General features: G+C 40.8%; 1 protein-coding gene across 4 annotated transcripts in view; it reads left to right on the top strand.

The window, feature by feature from the left end:
• Positions 1-15942, top strand: part of CDH18 (cadherin 18) — a 3071238-nt gene that overhangs the window by 2448999 nt on the left and 606297 nt on the right. The window lies entirely within an intron of this gene.

Below are 15942 nucleotides of genomic sequence, written 5' to 3'. Positions count from 1 at the left end.
ACACCACATAAGCATCCTTGTAATGTTAAACAGGACAGCGTACCTACTCATACTGCCCAGTAAGCAGCGTCCATACCTCTGCTCGCTTACTACTTATGAAGCAGCATCCAAGACTCACTTCATATCCCATTTATTGAATTACACATCCAACCAATAAATCAGGACGGCATGACCTTACTCATCCTGACCCAGTAAGCAGCGTCCATACCTCTGCTCGCTTACTACTTATGAAGCAGCATCCAAGACTCACTTCATATCCCATTTATTGAATTACACATCCAACCAATAAATCAGGACAACATGACCTTACTCATCCTGACCCAGTAAGCAGAGTCCATACCTCTACTCACTTACTTTACTTATGAAGCAGCGTCCCCATCTCACTTCACCATTCATTGAATTACTTTCTAACCAAAATAAGCAGCGTCCTTACCTCCGCTTGCTTATCTATTCAGCAAACTTCCTCCAGCTGCTCATTTTCCTTTCCCTGAAATCCTTGGAATGAACATCCAGAAACCAGAGGGGGAACAGAAGAGGGCAAGCCTGTCCCTCTTCTCTGCCAACCAGCCTGACAAGGCTGTTCCCCCTCCACTCTACCCACAATTGTTCATCCAACTACCTCCCATAACGGGAAGGGTTAAGCCAAACATCATTCGGTGTACCCATCTATAAGGTACATCAGAACCACGTCATCAACCCCGCGCCTTGACATACCAGCACTGAAACACACCTTAATGAAACTAAATAAAGTAGAATTACCTGTCACCCCACTGTTCCACACTGGAACATCCACTCCAACAAAATACATTTCTTTTTAGTCCACTTCCTTCAAGCCACTAACCATTGCTCAACCTTTCCGTAATGCCACCATCTAGCCATAACCAAATGCCACAGAAGCTATAAGCCCTTGAACTGAAATCTACACCTCATCAAAGAAAACCCATCTTATCATATTCAACCTCTGTCCCTCTACCCACTCAATCCAAGTCGACCCATCAAACCACTGAAAACCAGCCAAAGTCAAGATAGCACAATACTATGCACTTGATTAAGATGCTGATAGCTGGAAACAGCTAACATCTGCATAACCTTCAACACCCCCCCCCCCAAAGCAGTATCTGCTAAGGCCCCACCTGGCTAAACCTAGCCACAACTAAAAGAAATAGGACCTGACCAACAATGACCCAGTACCTGCAAACCCACCAATCATGCCCAGCACTAAAGTACTCTGACCACCTCACTGCCTCTCCTACCTGAAAAGGTTGACCCTCACACAACCAACTTGCCCTCCAGATCATTGACCGCAACCTCACATCGTCGTCCCTACCCTCTCATAACTGAGACTTGCTATTAATCAAAATGTTACCAAAGATGAAAACTTCACACAGTATCTTTACTTAGATCTCAGTCCAACCTATATAGATATAGATAACCATAACTATACCCTTAAACCTAACTGACAAATCCTTTCCTCTAGGAGCACTTGACACGCTCTCCTTAACCTCTGCATGATCTGAACTGCCTAGCCGAATTACCCTCCTCATACCTCCTTCAGAGTAAGCATAATTATACCCATACCTTGCAATGAATGGTATGTTTCCATGGTAATACTCCTATAACCTGCCCCATTTCAATGAATACCCCATGTACCAATAATGACGTAAGAGCTTCAGTCCTAATGACTACCCTCCCTCAAGCACAAATGTAAAGATATCACCTTGTAACTGCAAGAGAGAAACACACAACAACAAATGTTTGCTGAAAAGTGTGACCTCGGTACATATTGCTCCCGCAGCCGACATTCGTTGTAAACGGCTCTCTCACCTGTCGGGTCAACATCCCTCTGGTCACCAGGCACATCAGCTCTGCACCTCATCCATCTGCACCCTACTTGTACACCACTCCATCTAAGCAACATCCAAGACGTCAGGCCACCGAATTATGAGACTCTGGGCACCTCCTTTTACGATGTCATCCCCCATCACTCCAACTTACTCCTCATTGATCTGCAAAAGAAAAGCGCTGTAAATTCATTCCCACAAAGCAAAATATGTTAAACTTTGAGTGCTGTCAAGATGACCCATAGTCATAATGCCCCCATAACTCTTCCAATGTAAATATGACTTAGGCTCCCCTCCTACTCTTCTACCCTTCCCCACCACCTTTTTTTTTTTTTTATTTTAATCAGCTTAAACTTACCAGCTGAAACTGTTGATATGCCATAATATCATTAGTATGTGTCCCACATTTGCTCATTTGTTCCCCTTAACTTGCAAACAATAACAAGCAAAAGCTCTAAATACATATCTCTCAGCCTGTTAGCCCATGTAATGTGGACAAAACTCAAACTTTTCGATCTTAGAGCAAAAGTGTTTACAAGCCATAAATAAAAGGGGAACCAATATATCCGCTGAATGGTATAAAGTGCTAAAGTAAAATGTCAGTCATTATTTTCTAAATTCCAGTCTTTAATGCTTTGTCACCAATTGTCAAAACCCCAACTCTATGAAACAACCCCCAAATATGAAACAAATTCTGGCCATTCCATGAAATCTGTACAGTTGAAAGGTATGCCTGAGCAGTTATATATGGACCAGCCCTGCCTCTCAACCAAACAGAGCAGGCCATACAATAAACTTCAACCAGAACCCCCCCTAACTCACACCATGCATGTGAAACCCCCTTGTACACATGCGGCTACAGGGAGGACATGCAGCCCCTCTACTACTGAATCTGACCCATAATTTTAATTAATGAACCAACAGGCTATGCCCCTCCCCAAACATCAAAAGCATGAGCCTTTCAACCCTCTACCTTTAACTGTGATGCTTAGTACTGGAATCTGACAACAAAACCAAGCCTCCAAAAGCCTTAAGAGCATTTGACCAAATGTTAAATAACCAGATAACTTGCTTGACACTACCACAGAAAAGTAGTCCCTATATCAAGCCATTCTGCCACACATGCAACACTGCCGATACATGTTTACACCTAGTGTGTATATTATATACACATGCACATACATATATTTATCGAAATATATCATATATACATTTACCAATACAACACACACATGCACACACACACCCTTACACCAATCCATGTACAATACACAAATTCAATTAAATGCATGGAACAGCTAATCAAAACCCCCTACCCTGTGTACATGGCTACCAAAGCCTATGCTCCTCCATCACCTGCATCATTACTAAACAATTAAAATTCTATGTCTCCTCCTGCAAAAGAAAAGAAAATGTAAGTTCTCAGTCCACACATCCACTAATGCCTGAAGCCAACCTTAAGTGCCACTGGGGCACCATGTTCAACTGTGCTGCCCCTACAATGGCCTGCAACAACCCCCATCTTCAACAGAATGCCATCTTCATAGGTTCATAGGTAGGTACTAGGCTATCTGCCCAAGGGCATTTATAAGCCTAGCCAGAATGTGTTGGCTTTCGCCTCCCTTTTAAATTAGTTTCCTGGGCCTATGTCTAGCAGGGCCACTGAAGTGATCCCAGGGGTAAATTTACGATTTCCCATCCACTCATCAAGATTTCTCTTGAAGAGAGTCAGCGAGGGGCTCTGCCTAACATAAACTGGGATTCTATTCCAGAGCAAGGGATGTCTCTAAGACAGGAATCTATCCCTGCAGCATGTCCTGTTTATTGTTGTGCTGAGGTTTAGTTCACTGGAGCATGTGGCTCTAAGAGATTTGGTTTTCTTGAAGTGGAGCATGTCCATTAATTTCGGGTTGGACATGGCCTTATACGTCAGGCAGAGATCACCTCTGAGCAGGCAGTAAGCAACCGAGTAAAGCTGGAGTTTTTTTAGACGAGCTGCATAGGGCATCTCTTTGAGGCCCATGATCCTCTTGGTGAGGTACTTCTGTGATCTTTCCAGCTGTTGCAGGTGTCGAGTAAGGTACATTCCAAATGGGGCATTGTACTCTATTATGGGCCTAATGAGTGATGAGTAGAGGAGCACAATGACCTCTTGATCTAGAGGTGAACCCTTTCATGATTAGGTGGGCTACATAGAAGGAATTTCTAACCACTTTGGCAATGTGATTATCAAAGGAGAGGTTGCTATCTACTTGGGTCCCTAGGTCCCTAATTACATCTTCCGTACTTAGTGGATTACCACCTATGTGATAATTCGTGGGCACTTTGTTTTTCCCAAAGGGGATGACTATGCATTTTTTGGCATTCAGCTTGAGGCCATGGTTTTGACACCAAGTATCTGTCTCTGTGAGACCCTTCTGGAGGATGTCTGTGTCAGCCGGTGAGTCGATTATGGCCCCCAGTTTGCAGTCATCTGCAAACTTTGTCAGCCATAGTCCTCCCATGCTTGCCTGTACCTCAGAGAAGTATATACTGAACAGGAGGGGGTCCCAGGACCGAGCCCTGTGGGACGCCACTTGTAACTGGTTTAGAGTCGGACATGGCACCCACGACTCTGACCATGTGTGTTTTATCCATGAGACAGTTGGCCACCCATCTCGTGACATAGGGGTTAATGTTCAAGCTGGTGAGCTTATCTATGATGCCAAAGTGTGGAATGGTGTTGAAGGCCTTAGTGAGGTCCGGGTAGGCTGTGTGGACTACCTTCCCTTCATCTGTGGCCTTGGTAACTGTTTCAAAGAAGTCAACTAGGTTTACGAGGCAGCATCTGCCTTTAAGAAAGCCAAATTGGGTAGGGACCAGTGTCTGTAGGTTTCCAATGTCTCTGTTTATGAGTTCCATGTTGATTCGCTCCATAGCTTTGCAGACCAGGCTAGTCAGGCTTATAGGACGATAGTTCCCAGGTTCCATTGTGGAATCACCCTTGTGGAGCAGGATGATTGTTGCTGTATGCCATTCTTTGGGTACATAGCCTGTCGTAAGGCTGAGTCTGAACAGTGAATTTAGGTGAGGGTTTAGTTCCTTTTGGAGTTCGTGTAAGACGCAGCCTGGGATACTATCCGATTCCATTGATGCTGTGTTCTTAGCTTTGGAGAGGGCTGTTTTTACCTGCGTGTCCATGATGTCTGGGGCTCTGCATTCTTCTGGGATTGACACGGGCCCTTTTGGGGGTGAGGGGGGGTAAAGTTTGCACTGAACTTGTCAGTCAGAATGTCGGCAATGTCAGTTGGTTCAGTGTATTTTTTCCATTTTGCACTAGCTCAGAGCATATCTGAGAGTTGCCACCTAGATTTTTGGCATAGCTAAAGAAGGCTTTATGGTTATCTTTAGAGTCCTTGGCAATTTTTCTTTTGAAACTGGCCTTGGATATTTTATGAGGGATCATAGTTTCTTGCTAATATTGATCTGTGATGCTTTTCCTTTTTGGGATTTAGCTCTATCATGTAGTAGTTTCCTCCTTCTGTTGTATAGCTTATTTATGGCTGGGGACCACCAGACTGGTTTCCTTTTTTTTGGAGGAGTGAGTCTTGGTTTTACTTGGGATGGCTCTATGCATCACTGTAGATGCTCATAGAATGCACTTGTAAAGGATTCTGTGGTTTGGGCAGCATTATCCTTTAGCAAGGGGGCTATGAAACTTTCCACCTCATTCTTGAGAAGTGTGAAGTTGGCTTTTGAAAAGTTTTTCACAGTGGTTTCCTTGACTGGGGGTGGGGTCGGGATGTGGATGTCCAGTGTGATTAGTTTATGATCTGATCTTACCAGCGAGGGGTTTAACTCTGGTGTGGAGCACTGATCCCCCATGTTGGTGATGATCAGGTCCAGTATGTTGTCACCTCTTGTGGGCGTGGTGACCAGCTGTTCCAGGGCGTTTGAGTTAATAAACTGTAGGAAGCATTGGGCAAAGGAGTTTGTACTTGAGTAGTTATCCCAGTCAGTGTTTGTGTAGTTGAAATCTCCCAATATCATGGTGTTAGGTAGGACCTTTTTATTTTCCAATGTTCTCAGGAATGCTGAGTGGGGGTCTTGAGACAAGGTAGGTGGTCTGTAGCAGGCTACGATCTGAAAAGCAGCTTTGCCCACTGATAGTTGCACATGGATGGTCTCCGAGGCCTCGTGCTGTGCTACTAACCTGGAGGTGTGGGCATCCTTTATGAAAATGGACACACCTCCTCCTTTTGTATTTCGGTCCGGGTTCTTGGGCCGAAAGGTATGGTATGAGTTGTAGCCTGGTAGTGCTGGGGTGCTCTCTGGAGCTATGTACCAGGTTTCTGTTACTGTACGGATATCAATTTGCTCCATGCTAAGGAGTGCCTCGAGTGCATGCATTTTTGAGGTTTAGACTACTGGCATTAAGTAGCATTACCCTCAGTTTCTGGTTTCCTGTGTTGTTTATGGAGGTGGGTTTGTCTTTTGAGCCTTGCCTAAAAAAGGCACTATGGGTCTGGCAAGAGCCTTGGCCAGTATTCGAAAGCCTAGGGGCGACAGGTGCAAGCCATCCCTGGCGAAGCAGTGTGGCTTGTCGAGCATGTCGTCCCAGGCTAACAGACACTGGATCCCCGTTGAACGACACCAGTAGCTTAGCCAATTGTTAAAACTGATCATTTTTTCTTTGTACTGTGGCATCATTCTTGGTGAGGGCAAGATGCTACTCAGGGTTACTTGGTTGGGGCAAGATGCTACTCAGGGTCAGGGTCATACCGGCCTGGGCTACATGATCAGAGAGCTCCTCTATGTCTCTTTTCATGTAGTCCAGGGAGGCATGTCTCAGGTCATTCACACCAACATGTACAATGACAGAGTCATATTTGTACTTGCTTTGGAGTGACCTGAGTGCTTGTGTTATGTGGCAGATCCTGGCACCCGACAGGCAGCTTACAGTAACCTTCTCCTTGTTCAGTCTAGTGAGTGGGATGTCAGTGTGCCTGACAATAGAGTCACCTATTACTAGTGTATTGGGTGTGTTGTTGTGCCTTAAGGGCTGTGGTTGTGTGGCACACTGTCTTTGTGAAGTATGTGATACGTGGTTGTTGTTTGAGGGTGTAGGTTGCTTGGATGTCTGCTTTGGAGGTCTCTGCTGCTTAGGCAGATTTTTATTTAGAGCCTCCGAGTATGTTTTTGTGTATTTATGTGTGTTGTTTGCTGGTGCATGTATGACTGTTTTATATGAGACTGGAAGTGTGGTGCAAGTGTTTCCCTTCTCCTCCTGGCTGACTGTTCCAGTCATGGGTTGAGAGAGCCTGGCCTCCAGTTTGGCTGTATAATTGCATCTCTCACATACATTTGTGTTTGTTGGAAGGAGGAGAGGGTTGTCCGTGTACATGAGGCAATTGTAACATTGCCTCAAGATTCCCAGATTCACCAGCTGGCCTGGAGAGTATACCTGAAACTGCCCTTTGGACATGCCTGTATGGGTAGCTGAACTGCTTTACTGATTGTCTGGTAGGGGCAAACTAGGGAACCTTGTACTATTGTATAGTAAAGGGGGAGGTGTTTGTGTTTGCATTTATTAGTGCTTACTGAGAGCTTGGAGCAAGTGCTGGGCTGTAAAAGGAAAGGTATTGTGCTTAATTTGAGAGTTTGACTAGTTCTAAGGGAAAAATTGAAGAGCAGACTTCGTGAAGCCTGAAATAGTTTAACCCTAGCTAACCCACGCAAAACCATGCAAATGTGGGTTTTAAGGCAGGGAGAAGAAAGAGCTAGGAATTAGCCCAAAACGGCCAATAAACTACAAGTTACTGGGCTGTGACCACTCCTCCAGGGACAGATAGGCTGCTCAAAGCTCCCCACTCTCACTGGTGAACAGAGAAACTTCCTCCTATTCAAGTAAGGATATGGGCAACACAGGAACATATACCACAGTCCTGAATTCAGCAGAGCCTGAAAACTGGACTAGACTAGCTTAGAAAAGGCGGGAAAAAATAATATTTTTTTTTCTTTTTAGACAGGGATACAATGATTTTTTTACAAAAAACACTTTAAATGCTTATATCAGGCTAGCGCACTTTAGTGTGTAGCCTACAACAGTTAAACAGCACAAAAAATGACTTAATCAAGCGCTAAAAGCAAAACAGCAAAAAAACAGTTGTAGTATGTAGCAAACAGCTCAGAAATGCTAGAAATTGCTTTTCGGCAAGACTAGCAGACGCAGAATAAAATGCAGAGAAAAAAACTTATATCAGGTGAAAAGTCACTCTTTTGTCGCTCTGCTGCTTGCAGTACTCTGCAGGACACCATGATGAGCTTGGCTGAGTAGACTACAAGCGCAAAAACGTGCAAATGTGGGTTTTAAGGCAGGGAGATGAAAGAGCTAGGAATTACCCAAAATGGCCAATAAACTACAAGTTGCTGGGCTGTGACCACCCCTCCAGGGACAGATAGGCTGCTCAAGCTCCCCACTCTCACAGAGAAACTTCCTCCTATTCAAGTAAGGATATAGGCAACAGAGGAACTTATACCACAGTCCTGAATTCAGCAGAGCCTGAAAACTGGACTAGACTAGCTTAGAAAAGGTGGGAAACAAGAATATATTTTTTTTAGACAGGGATACAATGAATTTTAACAAAAAAAATGCTTATATCAGGCTAGCGCACTTTAGTGTGTAGCCTACAACAGTTAAACAGCACAAAAAAAAGACTTAAATGATTTAATCAAGTGCTAACAGCAAAACGGCAAAAAACAGTTTTAGTATGCAGCAAACAGCTCAGAAATGCTAGAAATCACTTTTTGGTGAGACTAGCAGTTGCAGGAGAAAATGCAGAGAAAAAAATACTTATATCAGGTGAAAAGTCACTTTTTTGTCGCTCTGCTGCTTGCAGTACTCTGCAGGACACCACAAGGAGCTTGGCTGAGTAAAATACAAGTGCAAAACCATGCAAATGTGGGTTTTAAGTCAGGAAGATGAAAGAGCTAGGAATTAGCCCAAAATGGCCAATAAACTACAAGTTGTTGTGCTGTGACCACTCCTCCAGGGACAGATAGGCTGCTCAAAGCTCCTCAATTTCACTGGTGAACAGAGAAACTTCCTCCTATCCAAGTAAGCATATGGGCAACACAGGAACTTATACCACAGTCCTGAATTCAGCAGTGCCTGAAAACTGGACTAGACTAGCTTAGAAAAGGCGGGAAACAAGAATATATATATATATATATATATATATATATATATATATATATATATATATATATATATTTATATATATATATATATATATATATATATATATATATATATTTATATATATATATATTTTTTTTTTTTTTTCTTTTTAGACAGGGATACAATTTTAACAAAAAACACTTTAAATGCTTAGCCAGCACACTTTAGTGTGTAGCCTACAACAGTTAAACAGCACAAAAAAACTACTTAAACAACTTAATCAAGTGCTAACAGCAAAACAGCAAAAAAACAGTTTAAGTATGCAGCAAACAGCTCAGAAATGCTAGAAGTCGCTTTTTTGGTGAGACTAGCAGTCACAGGAGAAAATGCAGAGAAAAAAATACTTATCAGTTGAAAAGTCACTCTTTTGTCGCTCTGCTGCTTGCAGTACTCCGCAGAACACCACGAGGAGCTTGGCTGAGTAGAATACCTTAGCAGCTTCACCCCAAAGCTGCTTGCACTGCAATCATCTGGAATGCAACAAACACTAGTTTATGAAAACTGCGTGGTTGCAATAAACTTGAAGACATAACAGGCAACTGAATCTGAAATTTCCCTAACAAAAGCAGGTTAATGACCTAGCCCATAAGGCCTGTTATTTTTAGTGTCTCTAATTCAGTAGCAACCTTGTCAATGGTATGAAGTCAGAAAATCATGACAGACATTTGAATTTCAAACTTCCATCTTTAATTATTTTCCACTAATTTGCCAGCAAACCACAAGCTTATGAAAAACGGACCAAAATATGAGACAAAATCTGGACTTTCTGCAAAATCTGTACAGTTGAGAGGTAAGATCGCGATATACTAAGATTTACAAAATAAACTGGGCCCACGCTCGCCTCTAAATATGTAAAGCCCAAAACCCAATGTATATCACCACATGCTGGCTTCACTCCCCAGATCATCATTGAGATTCATTTGAAAATCCAAAAGTTTTGTGAGCAAACACCCCAACAGCCTAATTCACTGCAGGGTAAGACGTCCAAAACTCAAATGCTTTCTTCACTGTTAAGCATTACTGTGCCACTTCATAAAACACACAAAACTATGAGGCGCCGCCTTGAAAACTCATCTAGTCAAATCATAATTACCAGAAACATCTTATACAGAAAAAGTATCTCACTCCCCATGTGGAGGGGCTTCAACTCCACACCCTTGTCCTTACACGCTTTAACTCCACAGTCAAGCAACCATGTAAAATGAGAAAAGACCACAAAAAGTGAATCAGTGCTGGTACACTTACTGAAATCACACCCAAGGTAATTGGCTGCTTATTGTAACCCACTTCAAATAACTTGCCGAGTTACAAAACTAAGTTACATAAAACCCCAAATAACATCTTAAAGGTTCAAGTTAATGCACATCAGCTTAAACTCAATTTCAAATCCCTTCTCATAGATTCCCCACTACATAAGACCAACATTGTAAAATCCTGCCAAAGTGCAATACGAAATAAATACCAAGCATATCTCAGACCCACTTCAATAAACAAGCATAATACCCCATAAATAAAACACTAAAACCTCCATAACCAGCCATGTGTATGATCTTTACTCCTTCAGGTTTACCTGGCAAGAAGCAGACTCTGTAATATGAAGTTGAGAGCTAAAATGGGCTAAAGTAAAATCACGACCTCCCCCCACGTATCCCTCTATGTGCATGCGCAATTAAACTGTGGTATCATAATCTTTTTCCCGCGAATAGAGAACTGGTGGATCAACCTCTCCTAGCTGAAGCAGAACTACCCGAAGAATTATCGACTAAAAGCTGCTAATTCTAATGACTGACGACAAGAGTTTAAACAACAGTGCTTTCCAGTCGGGTACACCGCATGGGGCTATTGCGAAACAACTACCAAGATCTGTACATGACCCAACAAAACCCCAAAAGGTTACAACCTAGAAATTACCAACCAATAAAGTATCGATGACTTCTAGCATTTAGCCTTCCCCGCCTTGGAGTGAGAATAAGACTATGCATAAACCAGTTGCCCAACTCTAATCAGGCAACAGCACCACTACTTCCTCTCATCTGCTGAAGCACCATCCTTTAATTGTAGCCATAAATGGTAATAAATCAGAATCATCCCAGCAAACTCACGCCATGTAAAATTATGTTCCTGTTGCCTTACTACTCTGACATGACCACAGGTAAAAACACAGCACCTCACTTTCCAATTGAAGCATAGGCCGCACAAGGGCATACAAATTGGCTGGAGAGTACCATGTTATGGAGGTCATAATAATGACCAACCACATCACCATTCTCCCTGAACCTATATCCACTAGACAAACCCAACTCTGCTAAGAGAAGGAAGACAGAGGAAAAAAAAATTATATTCCTCATATACAGACCGCCTGTCTCCTGCCACCTTAACCCCACTAGTACTCGCGGCCTACCTGTTCCATGGGAATACCTACAGGACGTCATGGATGTAACACCTGCCTTAGCACGTTCACGCCAAAATGTGATTACATACCCTGCTACACCTGTTTAAACCCTTTAAGCCCCTCCCCACCCTTTCCTCATTTCCTCCCCATACTCCCTCCCTCCATTTAACACTTTCACCTCCCGAACCCACTTAACTCCTACTAATATACTAATCTAACCCCTATTAAAGATGTCCCGATACAACATGGTTTGTTGCCAAACTTCATTTCTCTGGAATAATATAGATCTCTATTAACTGCTCTAGGAGAAAGGTTGGACTGGTACTGTGGGTGGGATTCAGAGCTAACCTGCTTTAAGTCTAAGTTAAAAAATTAGTATTCAGGAAGAAGGCCTGATCATTCATCAATACTTTGTTATGCATCTCAGAGTTGTATGATAAGATACCTCAGCACATCATTGCCCCTAGAAACCTGACCCAGGTAATGAATCTTACTTAAAAATAAATGCTGCATGGTAATACAATGTGACTGTTAAGAATGCTGAGCTATGCAATTTGTACTTTGTGAGCAATGTGCAATTTGTGAATAAACTGCATTTTGATATCAGAAAATCCCTGCTGCACAACACATGCAAGCTGTGTTTTTCATAACTCATTCATTCCAATGGAGGTTAGGAAGTTTGCACTGTAACTTCCAATGGGCGGAGCCTAAGCCTTTTGATAGAATCAACTTATGTCCTTACATTTCAAACAAATGTTCAAATCTCTAGAACCATAGGGGTTATGAAAGATGTATACATGGCAAGCTCTTCAGCACAAACTATTTTTAATAGTGGTAGTATTCTTTAGGTTTTAGGTCTTAAACTAGATTTTATGTCACAGTAAACACAGTAACTATTATGGTTGTAATATTTTGTAAACAACTTACAATATCTCAGCAACAACTCAAGTTACACACATACCATCAGCAGCGTTTTTATTGATCTAGCTGAGAGCTTTCATATGAGGCTAAAGAGTTCTGTCTGTGTTACTTGGTTGTTGAGACATTATATCTATATAGATGAATATCATAAAAACAACAGTTAATAAGTTGAGTCTGCCATTGTGTATGCTTTAAGATGAAATATTCTAAAACCTTGTACATAACATGGTTTTGGAATTATTGATGCAAATATGAACAAACAATATTTGACACCTAGCGGCATCAGTGGGAGGTAAATGCAGATGCACCTGGAGGAGTCACTCTGATGTAATGATGTAATATAATTTGGAAGAGAACTGGGTTTCCTTAGCCTCTTGAGTTCTTATGCATTAGATAAAAGGGTACAATTTCTCTTTCAAAGAGTACAGAAAATAAAAGCAACTATTGTATTAGACTGCTAAGATATGACATAATCAGCAGCAATTACAATGTCAGCATGTATTTTCTCTTTTACTTTTAAGAATGAAGTGTAATGAATTGTTCGTATGACTCACTTGGTATTGATCTTTAATTTTACAGAAGGTGAAAAGAATAGCTACTTCAATATCCCCAGTGTGTTTTTAATGTTACATTTGCCCAAAGACACTACTGCCATTCTTGAACTCTTAGCATGCAGTAATGTAACATCACTGAGATACATCAGTGTTACTTGGAAGGGATGTTCTGTGTGCTACACTGTCTAGTTGGACTGAGTACTAGCAGATTGTACTTACAGAGTAATGTTTTGCTAATGCTTATGAAAATAGCATTTATGTAATCACATCCAACCTTTACTATACCTTGAAGGGATCTCTGACTTTTTGACACATATATATATGCATATGTCATACATGGGTTGTGGTCATTTGACTGGAAGATCAAAATATCGAAAACATAAAATATTGAAAATGAAACATATTTGAAATGGGAAATTTTGCTTTCGCCATTGTTGAGTCACCACAAAATTAATATTTTATATATATATATATATATATATATATATATATATATATATATATATATATATATATATATATATATATATTATGTGTGTATATATATATATATATATATATATATATATATATATATATATATATATATATATATATATATATATATATATATATATATATATATATATGTATATATACATATATATATATATATATATATATCTATGGATCAGGGACGTTTGCTCAAATGAACAAATGTCCGAATCCATAACCACCAAACACAGTTTAATGAAAGTGCTTTTATCAAAAAAGCGCTTTCATTAAAGCGTGTTACTAAAAAAAAAAAAAAAAAAAAACATTACTGTGCCCCCCACACCCCCCCACTTTAATTTTCTCCCCCTGAGACTGCACCACAGTGGGGAAATTTCCCTTATCCGCACCATAGTATGGCCTTGGCAACAGGCATACTCATGTGAAAGTGCTTCTTCGGTGAAAAGCACTTTCTCGTAAGTATGCCTGGCCGTTTGGGTTTCGTACGTTGCTCATTTTATATATATATATATATATATATATATATATATATATATATATATATATATATATATATAAAGCAGGAAAGATGGGGAGTGCAACGGAGCCTTGTCCCCTGCATTAAATAGGTTTTCAATATTTCTTGTTTTTGATGTGTTATATTTTCAAGATTTTAAGTTTTAATGAAATAACATGAATTCATTTCTCTTTCTCTCTCTCTCTCTCTCTCTCTCTATATATATATATATATATATATGGGTTTATGTCAGATAATCGAATTTATAGAAAGTAGAAATTCATATGCTTGAAACCATACAATAGAGTTAACGAACACTCTAACATCTAAAAAAAAAATCTACATTTTTAATATTTCTGCAGTAGGGCAAAACACCCTGAACCCTCCACACCCACTGCAAATTATATATACCAATTCAGAGATTATACTGCAGTGAAAAAAAGGGTAAACTTTCCAGTCTATATTGTACTGTGATGTCCATTCATATGGTCTTGACCATATGAATTTCAAGTTCCAAACAACATGGAAACCTGACTTAAATGAACTTTAAAATCACCAGAATTGTAATATGGGAAAAGTGGCAGTTGACCAACATTTAAAAAAAACACATGAAAGTATGCCAAACCAACCCAAGTCAGGGGCTTAACCCCTGACACCTCCCAATGTGGGTAGCTGTGCCCCCACACCCCCCCTAAGTACACCAACTCCAATACATGTTGGCCAACTGCCTCTTTTCCCGAATTAAAATTCTGGTGATGTGAATGTTCATTAAAGTCAGGTTTCAATGTTATTGTTTCGATCAAGCAAGTTTCGGTTTAATGGATTTTCGGTCTACTCAAGTAGACCCTATATATATATATATATATATATATATATATATATATATATATATATATATATGCATATATATATATATATATATATATATATATGCATATATATATATATATATATATATATATACATATATATATATATATATATATATATATATATATATATATATATATATATATATATGCATAGATATAGATATATAGATATTTATAGATATTCCCCCAGATTCTCAAAAGCTTGCAAGGAGTGCAAGATCGGTGCAGGAGCTCAGGCAGGCAATATGTCTGCCGTGCGATCCAGGAACAACCTGCAGGGGTGTGCACGAGTGCACCTGCACTAATCGTGCACGGACTAAGCCCTGGTATGCAAATCACCCCATTTTCAGGTGAAATCCATGCAAATGAGGTGCTTTTGTAATCCAATAAGCTTGCAACAGTCTGTGCAAGAATGGTGCTATCTGCAGAAATGTACTCAGTTAGTAGCCGAGTACATTTCTGCAAAATCCAAAACGGAGCTGTGACAGCCCCAAATAAAGGCTGCATATAAATCCCTACTTATAATTCCCTACGTCACAAGATGGGCTGCCAACTGTTCACTGACAGAACCCACACTGTAAAAGTTGCATATTCCAAATCTGACCTCAAAGCATTGACAAGTGGAGTACCACAGGGTTCTGTCCTGGGACCTCTCCTGTTTGGTATCTACTTCTCTGAAGTACAGGCTAACACAGAAGTCCTCTGGCTAATGAAGTTCACAGATGACTGCAAACTAGGAGCCATAGTCAAGTCCCCAAATGATGTGGACATCCTACAGAAGGGTCTCGCTGAGACAGATGCCTGGTGTCAGAGCCATGGCCTCAAGCTCAATGCCAAAAGGTGCAGTGTCATACCCTATGGCAAAAACTCTGTCCCCATGAACTACCACATAGGCAGCAATCTACTTAACACCAAATGTGTGATAAGACAACTTGGGACCCAGGTGGACAGTAGTCTCTCCTTTGATAGTCACATCGCCACAGTAGTCAGGAAGTCCTTCTACGTGGCACATCTCATCATAAAAGGGTTCTCATCTAGGAAAAAAGAGGTCATTGTTCCCCTCTACTTGACAATCATTAGACCCATTATAGAGTACAATGCCCCTTTTGAAATGTACCTCACAAGACATCTGCAGTGGCTGGAAAGGCCACAGAA

The sequence above is a fragment of the Protopterus annectens genome, chromosome 3.part0 (genome assembly GCF_019279795.1).
Source record: "Protopterus annectens isolate FY-2018-M chromosome 3.part0, PAN1.0, whole genome shotgun sequence".
NCBI lineage: Eukaryota > Metazoa > Chordata > Ceratodontiformes > Protopteridae > Protopterus > Protopterus annectens.
Note: the sequence above shows the minus strand (reverse complement) of the source record. Positions and strands in the feature narration are given on the sequence as shown.